The sequence below is a fragment of the Cherax quadricarinatus genome, chromosome 76, assembly GCF_038502225.1.
Source record: "Cherax quadricarinatus isolate ZL_2023a chromosome 76, ASM3850222v1, whole genome shotgun sequence".
Lineage (NCBI taxonomy): Eukaryota > Metazoa > Arthropoda > Malacostraca > Decapoda > Parastacidae > Cherax > Cherax quadricarinatus.
In genome coordinates, this window is record NC_091367.1 from 3,022,905 (window position 1) to 3,028,904 (window position 6,000).

At 43.0% G+C, this 6,000-nt stretch overlaps 1 protein-coding gene across 24 annotated transcripts in view; it reads left to right on the forward strand.

The window, feature by feature from the left end:
- Positions 1 to 6,000, forward strand: part of LOC128703620 (calpain clp-1) — a 248,795-nt gene that overhangs the window by 115,873 nt on the left and 126,922 nt on the right. The gene's annotated exons all lie outside the window — the stretch shown is intronic.

Sequence of the window (6,000 nt, forward strand, 5' to 3'; positions counted from 1 at the left end):
TTAGACACGTATGTCCACAATGCCTTCATTGATAATCGGTTAGCTATTGCATTCATTGGATCTTGAAAATGCCCATTTTTTGAGCCTCTGAGGGACTTTGCGACTTTTCCTTAGCACGAGGAATGGTGGTTGCTGACCCAAGGTCTCTCAGGTCTTAGAGAGCTTGGAAGTCCTACTTGAAACATACAGAGGAAGAACCTTATATTATTCTTTACAAATTTCTAATTATCATATAGAGCAAATGTTTTGAATTCATATGATAATATTGCACATAGCCATTACCACTATGAAAGAATGATTATTTTATTTAGATAATGAAAGTCATGAAGTATTTGAGGTGATCAGTCCCTCAGCCTTGATGAATCAATGTTCATCAAAACAGATGGACTGAACACCACCTTTCAAGGCTGAGGGGCTCATAACATGAAACCATTTGTTTACATCTGCTGTTTCTAACAGATTCATCATGACTAAAAGACTAGTCACCTCAAACTACTACTTCATACATAACAGTCTCTCCAGTATTGTTCTCTGTACAGTGGACCCCCGCATACCGGACGCCTTGCATAACGGACAATCCGCATACCGGACGCTTTGATCGCTAAAATTTTGCCTCGCATACCGCCCAAAAACCCGCTCAGCGCCCTTCGTCCGAGACGCGTCCAATGTGCGGCCTGAGCCAGCCTCATATGTTCCGCCGGTGGCATTGTTTACCAGCCAGCCTCCGCGGTAACATTCAAGCATACAATCGGAATATTTCGTATTATTACAGTGTTTTCGGTGCTGTTTCTGGAAAATAAGTGACCATGGGCCCCAAGAAAGCTTCTAGTTCCAACCCTACAGCAATAAGGGTTAGAATTCCAATAGAGATGAAGAAAGAGATCATTGATAAGTATGAAAGTGGAGTGCGTATCACCGACCTGGTCAGGTTGTACAAGAAACCCAAATCAACCATCTCTACTATTGTGGGCAACAGAAAGGCAATCAAGGAAGCTGTTCTTGCCCAAGGTTTAACTGTGTTTTCGAAACAGAGATCGCAAGTGATGGAAGATGTTGAGAGACTCTTATTGGTGTGGATAAATGAAAAACAGCTAGCAGGAGATAGCGTTTCTCAAGCTATCATAAGCGAAAAGGCTAGGAAGTTGCATGAGGATTTAATTAAAAAAAGGCCTGCAACTAGTGATGATGTGAGTGAATTTAAGGCCAGCAAAGGTTGGTTTGAGAGATTTAAGAAGCGTAGTGGCATACATAGTGTGATAAGGCATGGTGAGGCTGCCAGTTTGGACCACAAAGCGGCTGAAAAATATGTGCAGGAATTCAAGGAGTACATAGAAACTGAAGGACTGAAACCTGAACAAGTGTTTAATTGTGATGAAACAGGCCTGTTTTGGAAGAAAATGCCAAGCAGGACCTACATTACTCAGGAAGAAAAGGCACTCCCAGGACATAAGCCTATGAAAGACAGGCTTACTTTGTTGATGTGTTCCAATGCTAGTGGTGATTGCAAAGTGAAGCCTTTATTAGTGTATCACTCTGAAACTCCCAGAGCATTCAGGCAAAAGAATGTCCTCAAGGATAATTTGTGTGTGCTGTGGAGGGCAAACAGTAAGGCATGGGTCACTAGGGACTTTTTCTATAACTGGTTACACCATGCATTTGCCCCCAATGTGAAAGATTACCTAACTGAAAAGAAATTAGAACTTAAGTGCCTCCTGGTGTTAGACAATGCCCCTGGTCATCCTACAGACGTGGCAGAGCGACTTTATGGGGACATGAGCTTCATTAAGGTGAAGTTTTTGCCTCCTAATACCACTCCTCTCCTGCAGCCCATGGACCAGCAGGTTATTGCAAACTTCAAAAAACTGTACACAAAAGCTCTGTTTGAAAGGTGCTTTGTAGTGACCTCAGAAACTCAACTGACTCTAAGATAGTTTTGGAGAGATCACTTTAATATCCTCAATTGTATAAACCTTATAGGTAAGGCTTGGGAGGGAGTGACTAAGAAGACCTTGAACTCTGCTTGGAAGAAACTGTGGCCAGAATGTGTAGACAAAAGGGATTTTGAAGGGTTTGAGGCTAACCCTGCGAGGAGTATACCAGTTGAGGAATCAATTGTGGCATTGGGGAAGTCCTTGGGGTTGGAGGTTAGTGGGGAGGATGTGGAAGAGTTGGTGGAGGACGACAATGAAGAACTAACCACTGATGAGCTGATAGATCAACTTCAAGAGCAAGAGGCCAGACCTAAGGAAACTGGTTCAAAGGAGGGGAGAGAGAAATTGAAGGAATTGCCTACTACAAAGATTAAGGAAATGTGTGCAAAATGGCTTGAAGTGCAAACCTTTTTTGATGAAAATCACCCTCACACAGCTATTGCAAGCCGTGTTGGCAACCTGTACACTGACAATGTTGTGAAACACTTTAGGGAAGTCATAAAGGAACGAGAGGTACAGGCCACTATGGACAGATATGTTGTGCGAAAGAAGTCCAGTGACTCTGAAGCTGGTCCTAGTGGCATTAAAAGAAGAAGGGAAGTAACCCCAGAAAAGGACTCGACACCTCAAGTCTTAATGGAAGGGGATTCCCCTTCTAAACACTAACACTCTCTCTCCCCTCCTCCCATCCCATCAATCATCACCAGATCTTCAATAAAAGTAAGTGTCATGTAATTGTGCATGCCTTTTTCAGTTTGTGTGTATTAAAATTAACATTTCATGTGGTAAAATTTTTTTTTTCATACTTTTGGGTGTCTTGCACGGATTAATTTGATTTCCATTATTTCTTATGGGGAAAATTCATTCGCATACTGAACATTTCGCATAACAGCCAGCCCTCTTGCACGGATTAAGGTCGCTATGCGGGGGTCCACTGTATTGGATTAATAAAGACACTGGTTGGTGAACGTTGCCACAATAAAAACAAGAACCAAGTGTTCCACGTGTATTAATCATATACTGTTGGTTTTTGTATACCATTTATCTTTAAAACCAGGAAAGTCAAACAGTATGGATTATTTCCATTGGGGTCCTTTGATCCTCACCCAGGATTCTGCCCTCATCAGTTGACACTGGTCATAAGTATATCACAGGCATAACACCCACATACTTAATGCTAGGTGAACAAGGGCAACAGACGTAAGGAACCATGCATGTTTCCACTCATCCCAGGGTCGACCCCATGCCTTACAGTTGTGAGCAGAAGGCACTACCAAAAAAACATTTTACTTTGTTATAGTTTAAGAAAGAAGGAAAAATACTGACACAAATGCCAGCGTGTGTTGCCATTAAGAAATAAAGATTCACTTGTATATGTAACCTGTGTGCTGACAAGATGAAGTATATTCAAGACTGTTTGACACTGTTGTCTAAAGTTCCCTTGCTAAACTGTGTGTTGGGAATTGTTGTAGTTACAGTATTGTGCATTGTTTCAGCTACAGTATTGCACATCGTAAATTGTTGCAGTTACAGTATTGTGCATAGTAAATTGTTGCAGTTGTAGTACTGTGCATTGTGAATTGTTTCAGCCACAGTATTGTGTGTTGTGAATTGTTGCAGCCACAGTATTGTGTTGTGAATTGTTGCAGTTACAGCATTGTGTGCTGTGAAATGTTTCATCTCTAGCATTGTGTTGAGAATTGCTACAGCTATGACATTGTGTTGTGAATTGTGCAGTCATGGTATTGTTGCGAAATCTTGCAACCATAGTATTGCGTATGTGAAAATTTAGCTATGTTCATCAAACATAGCTTCCTAGAATGGTTGTAAAAGCCTACCCATCTAGGAAGCAGGTAATGTGAAACTAACGTCGTTAGTGTTTTCTTAAAATCTTTGGATTGGGTGGGAGCAGAATGCCAGTGTAACCAAGATTGTTTAAAGGAACTTTCGTGTTAGCTCCTCATAAGATGTAAAAGTAGCAGTGTAGAGGTAGTCAAATAGATGTAGAATTATAATTAACGCTGAGGTAAGATGATTTAGGGTTACCCAGCCTTCAAGGTCAGCAGGATGCTTTTCTGACACCGGGAAGAAATCTACCACGCTGGCAGGATGACTCAAGAAGAGAAAATGCATTCACCGTCATTTGTTTAACAACTGGCTGGAGAGAAGTGTATAGACCGTTTAAGTGACTCTGAACTACAACATTCTCAACCCTCCTTTATGAGTACAGTTACTGTACATCTCACCTCCAGGAGCCAAGTCCGGCTAACCGGTTTCCCTGAATCCCTTCCTAAATGTTAACTTGCTCACACTCCAACAGTGTGTGTGTGTGTGTGTGTGTGTACGTGTGTATGTACTCACCTATTTGTGGTTGCAGGGGTCGATTCATAGCTCCTGAACCCGTATGTTTGTACTTAAGTTTATTTTTTAGTTATCAGAAGCAGGATGCCTTAATTAATATGCAATTTGTCCACAATGAACAGAAAAATTCCAACAGTTTTTCGTCATATTCAGGAGTGAGAAAAAAAACAACTTGGTAATGACGTCAGTATTTCTTCAGACTGACTACCACTCTGCTACCATGACTATGCTACCTTGACCTATGACGCATCTGTGTCGTCACTCCCGGGAGCTACGTCGTAACTCAGCAGCCAATCACACTGGACAGTATGCTACGTCACAGACTCAGTAGCCAGTGATAGAATGTTATGGTACGTCACTTGGTGCCCATGTTGCCACGCCCACTTCCCTGGCGCACTCTCCCTCCCATTACTCCCTCCTCTACTTCACCCACGCCTCCCACCTTGAACTGCAGTTCATCGTTATCTACAGTGTGATTCGGACATAAGCAAGTGGTTACGACAACTGTTGTAGTTGCCCTGCAGTACGCATCATCGTAATCTTTCTCATCGATTCGTGCATTCTCATTGATTCGTGCGCGTCGCGCATACCTGGAGTGAGGATAACCACGAGGATGGATGAGGAAGATAGAGAGGAGCAGTTCGAGGAGGATGTGGAGGACTTACTTGAGGAGATCGACGAGACATTTGATCGTCTTGACAAGAGGGAGGGAGATGAAGACGTATGGGAGAAGGTCCTCTATGACGAGGATGGTAACGAAGTGGCCTTCGTCTTCGATAAGTTACACAGGGTGAGCTGGTGTGTGTGTGTGTGTGTGTGTGTGTGTGTGTGTGTGTGTGTGTGTGTGTGTGTGTTTGAAGGAAACAGACTTGAGAGTGAATGCCTGAAGGTGAAGGAAGAAGGTACTGAACAAATGAGCGTGAAAGTTCAAGGTTTCGGTGACATGTGAAGCTTCTTATAACACTACAAGATAATGTACATTCTCTTTGACATAGGACTAGAGGAGGAAACCTGTTAGCTGAACTTCATGATCACCTTGCCTGGGTGGTGATGACTTTGGATCACCTTGCCTGGGTGGTGATGACTTTGGATCACCTTGCCTGGGTGGTGATGACTTTGGATCACCTTGCCTGAGTGATGATGACTCTGGATTACCTTGCCTGGGTGGTGATGACTTTGGATCACCTTGCCTGGGTGGTGATGACTTTGGATCACCTTGCCTGGGTCGTGATGACTTTGGATCACCTTGCCTGAGTGATGACTCTGGATTACCTTGCCTGGGTGGTGATGACTTTGGATCATCTTGCCTGGGTGGTGATGACTTTGGATCACCTTGCCTAGGTGGTAATAAGTTTGGGCCGCCCTGTCTTGGGGTGAGCTCTTGGGGAGGGAGGGGAAAAGGATAGAAAGGGGTAAAGAGAAATGAAGGTGGAGACAGGGAGTGGAAATAGAGAAGGAGAAGAATGAGGGTAAAGGGGGATTTTTCAATGATCATCACTAGGTACACGGATACTTGTCACATAACACTTGAATACTTCCAGCAGGTACTGAATATATTACAGTATATGACACTCCGGCAGGTACTGAAATATCTTACACAAAATATGTGACATTCCAGCAGGTACTGAAGCTTCTTACACACAGTATATGACATTCCAGCAGATACTGGAGTTTCTTACACACAGTATATGACATTCCAGCAGGTACT